The sequence below is a fragment of the Euprymna scolopes genome, chromosome 29, assembly GCF_053919585.1.
Source record: "Euprymna scolopes isolate OS-2025 chromosome 29, ASM5391958v1, whole genome shotgun sequence".
NCBI classification, from domain to species: domain Eukaryota; kingdom Metazoa; phylum Mollusca; class Cephalopoda; order Sepiida; family Sepiolidae; genus Euprymna; species Euprymna scolopes.
The window spans coordinates 37,913,679-37,931,438 of NC_136510.1; positions in this window are offsets into that span (position 1 = coordinate 37,913,679).

The window sequence follows — 17,760 nt, forward strand, 5'->3', positions numbered from 1 at the left end:
AGCCAGAATTTTGTCGGAGTTCAGTTTTGAAAAAGAACTCTAAGACTCTCACAGGAAAGAAGTCTAATCCTTGTGAAGTATGTGGATGTTTGTTGTCGGTGAACAATCGGACGCATCACATGAGAATACACACTCGACGGAAGCCATATTCCTGTGAAGTATGTGGTGCTTGTTTTTCTAGGAACTCCCATGTGGTGGAACACATGAGAACTCACACTGGAGAAAAACCATATTCTTGTGAAATATGTGGATCTACTTTCTCAAAGAGGTCATCCGTCACTGTGCATATGCGGAACCACACAGGAGAGAAACCATATTCTTGTGAAGTGTGTGGCTCTTCTTTCTCGCAGAAATCAGCGTTGACCGAACATATCAGAACACACACTGGAGAGAAGCCATTTTCCTGCGATCTCTGCGATTCATCTTTTCCAAAAAAATTTTCACTTGTGGCACACATGCGAACACATACTGGAGAGAAACCATATTCTTGTGAAATATGTAGCCGTTCTTTCACATCGAAAGCAAGCATGTTGAACCACACCAAAAGACACAAAATGAAAACCTAAATAAACTTTTAAAGTCTATTGCTTTTTTATTACCATGAAATAAAGGCATTCCAGCATATATCTCGACACATTTTGTTCTTGCATTACTTCCTGTTTTCTAGATGGTCTTAGCTGATTTGTCATCCCCAACGAAAAATCTTCCAACAGATATTTTAACTGAAGAAATTTATCACATTCTTAGACCAATTATTAGTATTAGTAAGAATGATACTTCTCTGTAAAAAGCTTTACTTTTAGAATATTTCATGTAAGAAAAGAAAGTTAACAGTTACAACAAATAAATATAACACATTTTTTAAATAGAAGTAAGAATTGTTAACATTAAAATATTAATAATAAATTATAAAAAGTAATATTATATTACTTATATAGTATAATACATAACATCTACTGGAAGATGTATTTTCAGGGACGGCCAATTGTCTATCACGTTTAGAAAATGGGAAGTAATGCAAAACTTAAATATCTCGAGATATATGCCAAAATGCCAAAATAAATATGCCATGAAAAAAAAACATTTGCTTTAACAATAGCGTGCTTTTAGATATACCATCTAAATTCATGTTTAACAATTCTTATGCAGAATATGACCCTTGCTATTGTCGAAATTTTCAGGGCAGTTTACATAAAATGCTGGAAAGTGTTGAAGGACTGAACCAATGAAATTGAAATAGCAAATATTTTCTTTTATTTTCATTTGTTTATTATTAAAATTTGAACAAGAGAAATTTTTTTTTAAAAGTCAAAAGATTTTGTTTGCTATCATTTGTTATTCAAAGAATAAGTAGTAGTTTATGAAATTTACTTTACAATAAGTGTTTTTTCTTGATTTGAATTTTATTTTTGAAGTTTTGTAAAAATTGTCCAATTATTGTATTTTCTTCATAACAGCAAAATAATTTTTTTATTTGTTTATTATTTGTTCATTGAATTATCTTTGTTATAACAGAACTAATAAATTTTCATTTAAAAAATTTGCCAGCATTAGCGTGAAATAAAATCAGGAAATTTCATTCAACGCCTTCAGGCATTTTATGTATAGAAAATTTTGATGATAGCACAATTATTTTGCAAACTTGTAAAGTGTTTTGCTTTTCTCCCACCATAAAATGAGATATTACCTGGCATAAATGTTTTTAGATGTGTCATAGACTGAACAATGAAGATACATCTAAACTAAGATTGTATCACTATTTTCTATTCTAATTTTAAAGAATATATTTACTTATTTTATTCTGTTAAATTATTTACGATTTATGAAGTAAATATCCTCCAAACCAATAAAGTCACTTATGGAAATGTTATTTAAATTTGTAAATCTGTTTTAATCGACAGGACGATAGAATTTAATTTTGAAACAAGTTATTTTTAAATGGGTGAAGTCGAAATTGTTTAACTTAGTGACAGTAGATCAATCACCATTTTTTATCTCATTTTTAAGCATGCAACAAGAGATAGCATGCCTACAAACATGAAATACCTTAACGTCTTATTAGGTTGGTGTAAGAATAGTTGTCGTTTTTGATGTTGAAATTCAAAAGATCATAACTCCTTTCATAATAAACTTTATTAACTGAAATAAGAATCATTAGAATGATACAGCTTTGCCAACGAGAAACAAGTTTATTTATCTCATTAGCATAAAAATCTGGAAGTTTGGGAGCGATAAACTCATTGAAGGCCAATTCAGCATCATCTTGGTTTTTGAAACATTTTTTATGCAGGAAGTTGTCGAGATGCTTGAAAAAAGTGATAATCGGTGGTTGAGAGGTCCGGTGAATATGGTGGATGAGGCAGAGTCTCATAGTCCAATTCGTACAGCTTCTGCAGGGTCAGTTAAACAACATGTGAGTGAGCATTGTCATGGAGGAGAATTGGTCGTTTCATATTGACCAATCTCGGGCACATATGTTGGAGCTGCTGGTGTATTTCATCAATTTATCAGAAGTACTTCTCCGCCGTAATCGTTTCACCCGGATTCAAGAAGCTGTGACGGATAAGACCGACCGCAAACCACCAAACAGTCACCATAACCTTTTTTTGGTGCAATTTCGACTTCGGGAAGTGTTGTGGAGCTTCTCCAGCATCTGACCACTGTGTCGAACGTCGCTGGTTGTCATAGAAGATCCACTTCTCATCATATGTAATAATCCACTCGAGAAATGGGTTGTTTTTGTTGTGCCGAAAGAGCATAGAAGACATTTCAAAATGATTTTTTGATTATTGTGCAGTTCATGTGGCACCCATTTTATCCAACATTTTTTACATCCCTATTTGCTATGACGAACGACTATTGAGTTGTCAACCTCGAGTTCAACAGCAACTTCTCGTGTGGTTTTGTGAGAATCGGCTTCAATTAAGGCTTTCAAATGTTCGCTATCAACTGCAATCGGCCGGCCGCGACCATCTTTATCTTTGAGGCTCTTGTCACCATTGTGAAATTTCTTGAACCACCGTTGTGTCACACATTCATTAGTAGTTCCTGTGCTAAATACATCATTGATATCACGAGCTGTCTGGGCAGCTTTTCGGCCTAGTTTGAACTGAAACAAGAAAATCGTACGGATTTGAATTTTGTCCATGCTGTCAAAAAGCCTGGAAAAAAATGAATGTAGAGATTAAGAATGGTAACGAATAACACGATTCAATAGAGCAAAAAATTCGCTTCAAAATGATGTATAACATGACTATTAATTCATTGATATCAATGAATTAATTCAGAAATCATATGTAAAAGTAACATGGGAGAAAACGATATTGTTTTTGCATCAACCTAATAGATAGAGGCCACAAGTCACTGTTAATGAGCTGTGTGAAAACTCCTACTAAGTTGTTGATAACTAGCTGAACCATATCGCAAGGTGCTTACTGTATTAATGTGTAATTTACTTTTAATAAAAATATTCTTTTTGAGATAATGACTTTCAGTGTTAATACTATTAGAAAAATATGACTTCTTCTGTAAAAATAATTGTCTTTGTCAGCTAAATATTATCTAAATAAATAAAACGAATACGTATCTTCCCCATTTATTTAAATTTCGAAGGAATTATTTTTAAAACTATAAATATTCTGTCTTCTTACCGTAAATAGAATTTTCAGCTAAATGTTATAAAATCAATAAAACAAATGTCACTTTTGAAAATGCATTTTAAAAATTGTACGAGTTGGGTTGACAGGACAACATAAATTGATTTGGGAACAATTCATTTTAAAAGTCGGAATTGTTTAGCTTAGCGGCATCAGATAAATCAATCACAACCTCATTTTTTTGTTAAGTGTGCCTGAAAACTGATAATGTATGTACGAACCTGAAGTTGTTTACTTCTTTCCCACTGCATTCCTCGGTAAGGGCGCCTCAGGCGATTAGCAATAAACTAACCTCTAATCAAAGAGAGAAGGCAATGCCTGAGAGGGTGGGCCTCCTAGAACTGCACAGAACTAAACTCCTACTGCAAAATCAATAGGGACCGGATCATTACAGGAATGGTCTAATCTGTGTTGATTTTGGAGGGCCAAGGATAAAAAAATCCCTATGTACAAACCTGAAATGCTTTAACATTATATAGATTATTATGAAATTGTAATAGTATCGTTAGATGTAAGGATGATGTTAGTGATGATAGTGATGGAAAGAAAACATTGTTAGGAAAGGTTGTTATGGTGCCAATTTAATACAAGCACACACTTATTTGTGGATATTGATAAAAATCTGTTTTCTTTCATGATAATTTCTGTTGACATAAATGCCCATTAAAAAGAACACTGGCTAAAAATGTGACACTCCAAAATAAAGATATCTAAAAAAAAAAAAAAAAAAAAATGTCATAAATAGCAGTTTGACACGTTCATCTGAATGAGCCACCCCTGTGAAGAAAAGCACTCAACTAAATTCTGAGTGGTCAAAAATTATTATTGGGTCAACCGAAATATAGGTCGGATGTTATGAGTTTCTTTGAAAAAGGAAAAACAAGATGGATGATACAAAGTTAAGTGTCTATTAATTATTATCTGGGGAATTTGATCACCTCCTTCATTCTCTATTGGGTCTCTACCTTTACTTATGGAGAGCGAAAGCAATGAACCCTCCTGTTGGGAGTGGCAGTCAGGAATATAAATTAAAAAGAAGAAAAGGAAAAAAATTTTTAAAGCTTGAAAATTTCAAAAACTGCCTGAGATAGGTTTTCTGAAAATTGGGAAATGATATTCTGGGAATTGGAGGCGAGGTTAAGCCCACCTGATCCTCAATATAATAAAAAGCAAAAAATACCCTCGAGAACACACTCTGCCAACTACCTAGGGCTTTCATACTAGTCCAAGAGAAACTCCTGACTTAAGTCTCACCATATTCTAAGTCTCTGAATCTACACGGTGAAAAGACAAGCCCGACTTTACCAATAAAAGCTGCCAGTCCCAGAGAATTTGTATTTAGTCACAACTTATGAACGATCAGTTTTGTAATTTTAAGTGAATATTTAGTTTTTTTATTTATTTATTTTTTATTTATTTATTTTTTATTTATTTATTTTTTATTTATTTATTTTTTTAATTTTATCGCAGACTATTATCCTCATCTTTTCACGACGTTTCGGCCAACTATTCCTCTGGCCTTCGTCAGGTGGTAACCGCGACGGGATAGGAAGTCTGAATCTCCTGACTGCATTCACTGCAATTACTGCTTTCCGTAGTTGTTGTCTCACAACATTTTGGCAAGTAGGCCTCTATCCAGCTTTGGGTAGGATTGAAACCGCTATCTTCAGATAATTCTCACCTGGAACCTTAGAGATTCAATCTCTCTATCCACTGCGCCACAGGCCCCAAAGGGCGATCATGGTTGAATTTTTTGGTCTTATAAATTCATGTTTATTTATTATCTGATCTTCCATGGTCAGGTTCATACCGAATGGTATATATATATAAAATAAAATTAATAAATAATAATCATCTCAATAATGAATTCAAATTAAATAATTATATAATTGTTTTTTTTGTTTATAAAGAAAAATGACCTCTGGTTTTTCTTTATTTGTTGATTGACTGTTGAATTGAAGGTGCCGTTGATTTCAGATCTACCCTAACGCCCAGACAGTTGTAGGGGAATAAATAAGAGCACCGGATTACCGGTGTAGGGTAAGGAGTGAGGTCCCTTGAGAAAAGAAGAGGAGAGTCCGTACACATGAGGCACGGACGCAAAAAGTTCTCCTAAAAGACAATGTTGGACAGGCAGAGTACAACTCTAGAATACAGTCCTCACTCCTCCCGTAAACCCCACTATTGAAGTGAGTAATCTTTTTACCTTAATGTTCTGAATTGCAGTGTTGTCATGTTTTCATGTTTGTTAATAAATTCTTGTCGTTTATGCTTGTTGTACGTTTAGTAATTATTAAAGCTGGTCGGTAGTTTTGGGACTTGGAAGAACCTAAACCCGTACCAACAGTGGTGACCCCAACTAGCAACATAGAATACGCAAAGCAACGTTTTTTTTATGTTTTAATAACAAAAGGAAAATGCGTAAAATTAAAGTTTATTTTTAAATAAAAATAATCCATAACATGAATCCCGGCATCAGAGTAGTTAAAAATAAATAAACAAAACATTTACGTACGTAAGTTAAAAATAAAAAAATAAAAAAATAATGACTAGTTACGTTTTTGTGCCGAGATTTATTTTATACAAGTATCGTTACCCTTTCATCGGGATATTCACATTTTTCTCGCACAACAAATATGGCCGACCGCGTCTTCTTCAATTTGCACGCGGCGCCAGTCTCGTGATTGGCTGATGTGAACACTACGTCACACTTCGTCTTCCTCTTGCTCTGTCCCTACTATTACTACTATACAGTGTCATCTAGCTAACTGTCGCTATAAATAAATAAATAAGATAAAAATAAATAATAATAATAATAAAAATCATAAATAAATGTGAAATGGCGTCGCCCACATTCAGTCTGATTCTAACGGATGTACGGAATGACCCTGCTTTGTTTTTCGCACAGCTAGATTTATATTTTCGGCAGAAAACGATATCAGGACAGACTGAAAAGTTTTGCCATGTGGCGACTATATTACCTCAGGATGTTATCGTCGAGGTGAGAGACCTAATTATATCTCCTCCCACGGAAAAACTATATGACACTCTACGAGAAAGAGTGACAACTGCTGTGTCAGTTTCAGCACACAGGCGAATCTCACAATTATTAGAACAGGAAACGATGGGGGATAGCACGCTGTCACAGTTTCTAAAGCGCCTGCAGAAGTTGGCTGAAGGGACAATGGACAATAATATTGTCAAACACATCTTCCTACAGCGCATACCAACCGAGTATAAGGTGGTAATAGCTGCACAAGATGAATCTATGCCAGTGGAACGAGTGGCTGAGATAGCCGACCATATTGCCGATATAATGTCGACACGGTCGTCAACGGTGGCTGGCATTCAGACATCGGAGAAAGACGAGCTACTCTCCAAACTAATGGAGGGACAGACCAGATTGGAAGCTCGCATGAACAAAATGGCGGAGGACATCGCGAGACTTACACTCGAGAATAAGCAAAGGCTGGGGGGGGGTGCGCGCAGCCACTCCAGAGAATGGAGGCAGGATAGGACCATTTGCTGGAAGCCTATTGTATGTGGTGGACAAAAACTCAGGTACGTCCTTTTTGGTGGACAGCGGGGCACAGGTGTCTCTCATTCCTGCGACTGCAGCCGACAAGAAATCCCCTCCCTGTAAATTCACACTACGAGCTGTGAATGGCTCGTTAATACACACATATGGGGAGAAGTGTATGGACCTTAATTTAGGCCTGCATAGAACATTTACCCACATTTTTATAGTGGCGGATGTAGACAGTGCTATTTTAGGTACCGATTTTTTACAGGCGTTCGGTTTGGTGGTGGATATAACAGGCCAGTGTCTGAAAGATCCAGAAACGCATCTCATAGCATGTGGGGCAGTTAGGACTGGTACTCCATTGTGTCCAGCAGTGGCACATGCAAACCAGGATAACTATTTTCTGAGTCTCTTGAAGGAATACCCTTCAATTTCAGTGCCTTCTTTCCATAGGGACGTTTTGCCACACTCCACCACACACTATATCGAAACAAAGGGTCCGCCCGTTCATAGCAAAGCTAGGCGCTTAGCACCAGAAAAGGTAACAGCGGCCAAGGCTGAATTTCAGCAAATGATGAAGTTAGGCATAGTTCGCCCTTCAAAGAGCGAGTGGGCTTCACCTCTTCATCTTGTCAATAAAGGTGTTAACACATGGCGGGCATGTGGGGACTACAGAGCACTGAATGCAGTCACTAAACCAGATAGATACCCAGTACAACATGTCCAGGACGTGACAGCAGTGGCTCAAAATAACCGTTTTTTACAAAATTGGATTTAATTCGAGCATATCACCAAATACCAGTGGAGCCCGAACACATTCCTAAAACGGCTATCATCACCCCATTCGGGATGTTCGAGTTCATGCGAGTTCCTTTTGGGTTGCGAAATGCAGCACAAACATTCCAACGGTTCATAGACCAGGTATTGTCAGATTTTCCATTCATCTGTGCATATATTGACGATGCACTTATTGCTAGCCAAACTAGAAAGGAACACATCGGTCATGTGCGACAGGTCTTCGAACGTTTGAAGCAATATGGGATAGTCCTAAACCCATTAAAATGTGCTTTTGGTCAATCTGAAGTAATTTTTTTAGGACACCATATTTCAGAGGGGGGAATATCCCCATCACCAGAGATGGTCAAGTCCATTCAAAATTTCCCTATCCCTGCCACAATGAGGCAGCCAGCTGCGTCAATTCTTGGGGCTGATAAACTTTTATCGTAGGTTCTTACCTCACTGTGCACAAGTACTTTTACCATTGACAAGTTTGTTGACAAATGTGAGGAAGTGTGACATTGTATTTTCAGAGCACGCGGTAGAAGCATTCAACAAGATCAAGGCTATGTTGCAGGAGACTGCAAAATTGTCTCACATCCAACCCAACCAGGAGCTGTGCCTAGCAGTGGATGCATCCGCAATTGGAATTGGAGCGGTCCTACAACAAAAATGTGATGCGGACTGGAAACCCATTTCCTTTTTCTCAAAAAAATTAACAGAGACTGAGAAACGTTATAGTACATTTTCCAGAGAGCTGTTAGCTGCATTCTCCGCGATACGCCATTTCCGGCAGCTCTTGGAAGGTCAGCAGTTCCATATCCTCACGGACCACAAACCCCTGTTAGGCGCTTTACAGTCTTCCTCGGACAAATATTCTCCCAGAGAGATTCGCCAGATGGATTATATCCTTCAATTGACATCGGATATCCGGCACATCAAGGGAGCAGACAACATCCCAGCAGACACCTTATCGTGGGGAATTAATTTCTTCCTGTTGCAGCTGGCAATTGAGGTCGACACCTTGTCTAAAGAACAACAGAAGGATGAACATTTACAAAATCTCCTGCAGAATAATCCAACTTCATTGAACCTAGTGACAATTACCAACCCTACCAGCCACACAAAAGTTATGTGTGACACAAGCACAAACAAACTGCGACCATACGTTCCAGCATCGCTACGCAAAGACATATTTAAGGCAGTACACGGTCTATCGCATCCAGGGGCCAATGCCTCTGTAAGGCTACTAACAGACCGATATGTCTGGCCGCGAATAAAAGCTGATACAAGAGCATGGGCGAAAACGTGTGTGGAGTGTCAAAAAGCCAAGGTCGGTCGTCACACGCGGGCTCCTCTAGGTACGTTTCCAGTTCCAGATGAGAGATTTCAGCACATTCATATCGACATCACCGGACCATTTCCGACATGTGAAGGTCAGTGCTATCTGCTGACATGTATCGACAGATTCTCACGATGGTTTGAAGTTCTACCGATGCCAGACATGATGGCATACACAACTGCCAGGACATTCCTTGCTGGCTGGGTGGCCAGATTCGGTGTACCACAAAATGTTACATCAGACAGAGGTCGACAGTTTAAGTCAGACCTTTTTCATAAACTTGCAAAACTTTTGGGCACCAAGAGTATACACACCACGGCTTATCACCCCCAGACAAACGGCATGGTCGAGCGACTACATCGCAGTCTGAAAGCCTCCTTACGGGCACAGCTTACGGACAATACAAGGTGGTTAGAACATCTGCCACTAATATTGTTGGGACTGCGGACAACGGTGAAAAGAGATATGGAGTGTTCAGCAGCGGAGGCTCTATATGGAACCACATTGCGGTTGCCAGCACAATATTTTTTTGAAGCACCAAAAAAAGTTATGGACATGACAGCGTTTGTCGACTGGCTAACAACAAGAATGGCCAAGATGGCATATTCTCCCTCAGGCTCGAATAGGAACATGGTCCCATATGTACCTAAGGGTTTAGAGACTTGCACGCACGTCTTTATCCGTGATATCAACCGCCGTATCGTGGCCCCTTTAAGGTTGTGGAGAGACCAAATAAGTTTTTCAAGGTGCTTATCAAGAATGAGGAACAAAACATTTCGTTAGACAGGTTAAAACCCGCAGCACTGGAAGAGACGTATCTGAAAGTATCACCCCCAAACGCCATGCCGGTAGATATGACGCTTCAGAAAGTAGAAAAGAAAAAGACACGGTCAGGTAGACATGTCAGATGGCCAGCACATTTAAAAAATTTTGTGATGGTTTAAATAAAATTAAAAATGTTGCCCATTTATTTCAGGTACTCCGTATTTTGGGGGGGAGTACTGTAGGGGAATAAATAAGAGCACCGGATTACTGGTGTAGGGTAAGGAGTGAGGTCCCTTGAGAAAAGAAGAGGAGAGTCCGTACACATGAGGCACGGACGCAAAAAGTTCTTCTCCGAAAAGACAATGTTGGACAGGCAGAGTACAACTCTAGAATACAGTCCTCACTCCTCCCGTAAACCCCACTATTGAAGTGAGTAATCTTTTTACCTTAATGTTCTGAATTGCAGTGTTGTCATGTTTTCATGTTTGTTAATAAATTCTTGTCGTTTATACTTGTTGTACGTTTAGTAATTATTAAAGCTGGTCGGTAGTTTTGGGACTTGGAAGAACCTAAACCCGTACCAACACGGTGAAGACACAAACCAAGCAATTGTGAGAAGAGAACTCAGCATGGAGTTGAAGCGACGTACAGCTGGCCGAAGTGAAGTGTTGCCATGCAGACTTGGGACCGTGCACATTTTGTGCGTTCCAGGCATCTGAGCGATATTTGCCAATGACCAGTGAGGGTCTGGCCACTTTTGAAGGGCCCACCACTAGACAGAGATAAAAGTGTAGCCACTGGGATTTAGAGTTAGTGCACATTTTCTTGCCAGTGTGTATGACGAGATCCTGCCCAGGGTGGTGTTAGAATTGTATTGCTACTTAATTTTTAAATTTACCAACTACTTATGTTTGGTATAAGAAGCAATCGATATTTGCTAAATATCGATTGCTACCATCATAGGATAGCAGAATGGATATTCATTAAGAAAATAAATGTTTGCTTCGTGATTTGTATATTTTTTTAGAGGCCTAAAAACAAGATGTCATCAGGGCCCACAACTCCCGTGACACTAGAGGTTAGGTATGCTTCTTTTTTTGTTAGGATATATCAACAAAACGTATTAGACTATGTAAAGAATGTTGGATTTTGCATTAAAAGTACAGTTTTTTCTTAAAAATAATTTTTTGCTCATAATTTTATTGTTTTCATTTTAAGGGTGAAGTATGGATGCTTTTCGGTAATCTCCAAAAATACCGTTAGGGCTTACAACATGGCCGCCAGAAGAGTCACGTGATCCGGTTGATCCAAAACATGAATCGTGCAAATGGAAAACGCAGCCTTGAAGGCAAACTTTGACAAACAATCACAATTTGTTTGTATTTAACTTTTTGTTGATATAATGTTGTTATAAAAATAGGCAAACTTTGAGAAACAATCTTAGGTTGTTTTTAGTTAAAACAGTGTTTATAAAAAGTATTTTATTCAGAACAAACAAGTGGTCACTCGACCACTTGTTTGTTCTGAATAAAATACTTTTTATAAACACTGTTTTAACTAAAAACAACCTAAGATTGTTTCTCAAAGTTTGCCTATTTTTATAACAACATTATATCAACAAAAAGTTAAATACAAACAAATTGTGATTGTTTGTCAAAGTTTGCCTTCAAGGCTGCGTTTTCCATTTGCACGATTCATGTTTTGGATCAACCGGATCACGTGACTCTTCTGGCGGCCATGTTGTAAGCCCTAACGGTATTTTTGGAGATTACCAGCTTTTCATATGGTTTGGTGCGTGACATTTTGGTTAAATTGAAGTTTGATTTAGCATTTGGAATCATACTAGATGTATCCACGATTCTTTGAGGTGTAACTATCATCACTATTTTTCTACTTTGATTTCATTAAAAAAATTCATAAACTAAATAAAGATCGCAGAGAACTATTTATTAAAAATAAACTTAGGCTTGTTGTATTTTCTCAATCTGCAATTAATAACAGACACAGCACCAGAAGTTCCTATAAAGAACGGGGAAGATAAGCCATTCTTTCATTTAAGTAAGTAAATATGAATGACAATACGATAAAACTGCAATTTACGATAAAATTGATTTTTACTTGTAATTAATCTTCTATCCTGTTAAGAAATTCTTCTTGCAAAACTAAAACTGATAAGTCTCTTTACTTCTATGTTGTTATTAATCATTCTATTCTTTTTCTTATGCATTAATCTTGAGCTACAACAGAGTTCACAACAATTTGATGTTCGTCTTCATTTGACACAAGATCACAAGCTTGGTTTGGATAAACGCCGGTTTTACAGACATTTTTGTGCAGGCAGGGTGTCTGCCCATTTGATCATCGGCTTTGTTTTTTCTCTCGGTTATCTTCTGGCAACATCTAATACAGAAGCAAGTTTTATGAAAGCGTTGTTGTGCAAACTGACTAGTTGGTCCACCAGTGGTCTCCATCAATTCGTTGTTTTTAGTTTTTGATAGAGTTCAAAATAGACTTCGTAGCCTCGTAGGAGATGTCCTTTTCTCTTCCTTGCAACCTCTATTTCACAGAAGAGATGTTGCGAGTTTGTCTCTGATGTATCGTTATTTTCATGGAAAGTGTTCGACTGAGCTTCAATCTATGGTCCCCCCTCGCCAAACTTTCACAAGATACACTCGTCTAGCTGTAAACACTATCAATAATTCCCCCCCACTCTTTATCTGTGCCTAAACCTAAACGTAGATTCCATGAACAAAGCTTCTTTCTTAGAACTGCACGCCTGTGGAATTGTCTTCCGTTTTCCTGCTTTCCGGCTGACTACAATATGGTTGTCTTCAAGTCTAAGGTAAATAAGTTCTTGATGAGCCGTTCCATATAAGTTATTAAATTTACCAAATTTTCATTACTAATGATTACTATATTGTCCAATTTCTACTGTACACTCTTTAACCCTTATCCTTGAGTGGCCTCTTGGCCTTGATAATGTGGTGATGCCTATGTAAAAAAAAAAAAAAAAAAATACCTCATTGTAATACAGCTTCCTATCCCAGTAGCTTCTTTCCAAGAACCGCAGACTTGTGGAACTCTCTTTTTGCTGACTGCTTCCCTCCCTTTATTTTAACCTTGGTATTTTTAAGACTAAGGTCAGTAGACATCCCCTGACTTTGCTAGAATCATCTTTCGTTCTTGTTAGATCCTTACAGTAAGTGGCCTCATGCCTTGTCTGGAGCGATTTCGATTAAAAAAAACAACAAGTGAACTGTCATTCTCTCATCTGCCTTTCAATCAGTGTGATGCTATAGCAGTTTCGAATATCCTCATTTCAGATATTTTTTTTTACAAAGTAGTCACTAATTATCAAGGCCTGGAGGCCACTCGAGGATAAGGGTTAATGAGTGTACAGTGGTCAAGGGGAACATGTCAGTCATCGCTAGTAGTGGAAATTTGGTAGATTGGATTACTTAAGGGCATGGCTCATCAAGAATTTGTTTATGTTGGACTTGAAGAAACCATATTGTAGTCAATTGGAAAGCAGAAAAATGGAACAGAGTTCTAAGAAAGAAGCTTTGTTCATGGAATCTACGTTTAGGTTTAGGCACAGATAAAGAGTGAGGGAAATTATTGATAGTGGTTTCAGTTAGACAAGTGTTTTTCATGAAAGTCAGCCATGGGGGGGGGGAACCACAGATTGGTGGTCAGACGAGCACTTGCCATGAAAATAACAATAAAGCAGAGACAGGCTCGCGACATCTCTTCTGTGGGAAAGAGGTTTCAGGAAAGAGAAAAGGGCATCCCCTACTAGGCTACAAAGTCTATTTTGAACTCTGTCAAGGCAGGATAAACTGCTTCTAGCAGCTTATCCTGCCCAGATGTGGCAACAGTTCTCCATCCTGAGACGCACTTGGCTCTTATACATGTAGAGAATTGCATCATCACTGAGATATCTACTGGAATGGTAGAACTGTACGAGCCTTTTTCAAGTCTCACACAAAAACACATTCATATTTCAAGCTGTCATATACATACGCACACACAAACATACGTGCCCACGTCCACACATGTACACATATTCACGTTCGTGTACATACACTCACATTCACGATGATATACACACACGTTTACGTATACACATGTACTCACACACGCGAACACGAACACACACATGGACGATGTCACTTCCGCTTTCTAAGGAAATACACATGCGCAAAATACACTCTGGAAACGAGTATAAAACAAGGAGACAAGCTGTTTCTAACTCTTTTTAGGACTAGCTCTCGGCTAGAGAGGTTGGGCTAACCAACCGCCTCCCCTTTGGGAGGCGCACGCTCGCGCATCGTCAACACTCCTGCGACTATGTATGGGGCACAAGCTAAAGACTGTATGTATACATTCTCACTCTTTCTCTCTCTATCTACTACTGTTTCCTAATAACACCTTCGCGTACCTGACTGCTAACTTATGTCGACTCTCATATCCACTCTTTTGTCTACACACTGGACTATCATTCTTAGTTTTCACTATGACATTTATTTCTCTTCCCACGCGCGAACAAACAATAGTGACCCAAACTTGAGATGAAAACACATTTCCTTTTCTTGCTACAACACCAGTCCTGCAACGAACATTGGTTACATACGCGCGGACATGTTATAATTAAAACATTCATTTCTTTCAACAGCAAATAAACGACGTTTATCTTATCCATTAATTGAGTCTTTGTTTCCTTCAATTCCCATTCGTTTCATTATTCTTTTGTAACGGGATTGGGGTATTTATATATCCTAGTCCCCTACAAATTTGGTGACCCGGACGTATCCCATTATTTTCCCAGTAGCCCTGGCAATGTATTTGATGTATGTGTTCCATCTCAGATCAGGAGTAAAGGTCAAGCCCATTGTTAAGTAGTGTAATTTAAGACATTATTAAGTAGTGTAATTTCAGATATCCAATGAAACATTTGGTTTCCATAATGGTGAATCTTTGCTCCACCTTCATTATTGTTATAAGCACTTACAGCTATATAAAGGCTATATAAAGTGATGAGTCTCATAACAGTACAATAATCGTCGAGGTTGAAAAATATTTAAACTTTTTTCATGTATTGTCATGTATTGCCAGATCACTGCTTCCACTTAAACAAAAGCAAACAATGGTCGGCAGAAACAGTCATGCGGCCGACATGTCATGAGCATGCGTACTAACAACTTCCTTTTGTTTTAAATACAATTGAGAGACAGAAACACTTGACTTTTCACAAATAAACAATAACAGCAGGTTTTTGATTTCGAGCTGAACTTAATATAAACAGTCAATATACATCTAAAACTCTTTTGATTCTGACAAATTCGACTGGGAATTAACTTTAGTCATTTGCTTGTTTATCTGCAGTGCTCCTGTAACTTCAACACTCTTTCATAAAGAGAGCACTTCTTCGACAAAATTTTCAACTTGGGCCCCCAACTCAGCAAGGGATCTTTATTCTGGGCTTCCAAAATCAACAGAGATTAGATCATTCGGCCCCTGTTGATTGAGTAAAGTTCTTTGCAATTCTAGGAGGTTCACCCTCCCAAGCTTTGCCTTCTCTCTTTGAGAAGGGGGTTAGTTTATTTCTAATTGCCTGAGGCGCCGCCACCTAGGAATGCCAATGGGGCTGCCGAGGCACTTTTTGCAGATCAGAATGCCCCCTCCTCTGAGGCGCCTACTTCTTAATCCCACTTTCCGAACCTGGTGTCTAAGTTGTTGCAGTGGGAGAGAACTAAATACCTTCCAACTCAGCTAGAGAGCAGGAAGCCTCTTGAAAGGCGACTTTGATGTACCCAGTTAAGTCGTTCGAGCCAATGGTCTCAGCAGCAGTAGTTTAAACGGCTCTTTTCAGGGCTAACTACAACAAATTCGAATTTTAATAAACTTTTTAAATATAAAACTTTTAAATAAATTTAAAATTTAATCTCATTATATATGTGATGAGTGGAAAATCATATAGCATGATTGAGAACGATTTGGGATTTTCCCACTATACTGTAAACCATTCACGTTAGTTTGTGTACCCTATAAGTCAAGTTCATATGCAGACATTAGAAAACTATTGGAATCATCACAAAGGGTTCTTAAATCAATGCTCGGATGTAAAAGATTTCACTTAGATTTCTATCTAAATGAATTTCTATGGCATGAAAAACACTCAGAAAATACTTTCCCTCTGCTTTCTGTCGACTTCATAATTGCTTTTGGTCATGAAAAGAAATCTAGCCAACGACTTACCAGGTACTTGTTTACACGATCCTTCCCTATGGGTGCACTGCTTGGCTTCTGTGAGTAGCTGACATTCAAAGTCTTTGATCATGGTGTCTTTGGCACTTTCTTGGAATTTATATCTCTGACCACGTCCCAAACGCCACAATCCACACCTGATTTAAGCTTCCTAGACTTGAGGAAATATTTCTTATCAGGAGGCTCTGATGGTTTGGGTGCACCCTTCATTGTCCATCAACTGGCCTTGTTCACAAGGTAATAGCATTAACACCACTACCGAAATGATGTTAGAAATGTGGTGGTCAACTGAAGACATGGCTCACAATGGTCAAAGCTGACTTGAAAGCTTTGACCGGCTCTTGTGTTTCTATTCTGTAACGATGGAATCATGAATAGCTAAATTATGCTGAGGAGTCAGCAGTAAACAAGCATGGACTGCCTTGTTTCATGATGCTGCAAATTTACTTGGAGCTGGTTCAACCTACACTGGTGAATGCCGATACAAGTACAAACATAGTGATTAATTTTTCTGAAAATATTTTAAATCTTTAAAAAAAAATTTTTTTAAATGGCCGGCTTATATTTAAAATCGCTAGTAAAATGTTTTTTTTCACTAAATGTTCAGTTCAGTCATAAGATATTTATTTTAAAGTTTACTTAAATCAATTAATGAATGTTATCATTTTGTAACTAAACTAACTGAATAAAATTATTTAACATTTAAACTGCAATAGTAGCACCATTTACTCCAATATGATCTCAAGTACAAACATAGTGATTAATTTTTCTGAAAATATTTTAAATCTTTAAAAAAAAATTTTTTTAAATGGCCGGCTTATATTTAAAATCGCTAGTAAAATGTTTTTTTTCACTAAATGTTCAGTTCAGTCATAAGATATTTATTTTAAAGTTTACTTAAATCAATTAATGAATGTTATCATTTTGTAACTAAACTAACTGAATAAAATTATTTAACATTTAAACTGCAATAGTAGCACATTTTACTCCAATATGATCTCCAAGAGATTTGTTAAATTCTGCTCTTCACAGCTAAAAACGAAAGTAATCAATAAACCTTCAAAGTCAAACCAAAGAGGATTGGATAAAAGCATGTTTATCACTGAGCAATTGATCCATCAACCAATCAGGTGGCTTGGTGTATGAATGCAGTCTTTTTAGAAGTGACACACAACTGTTTTCCCAATAACAGGTTAAATCAGATATCCTGGGCTGGTCCAATCCAAGGTACTACTTAAAATGAAGTTTGTAACTATCTGCCAGCGTTGAGGGAAAAAGTTAATGCTTCTTACCAATGTTATTGAATTTATTCAATAATCACTGTGAAAACTGAAGGAAAAAATAGATAACATTAAACAAATAAATAGACAAAATAATAAACTTAAATAGGAAATAAACAAATTTAAAAAGAGAAAGTCATATTTAGTGTG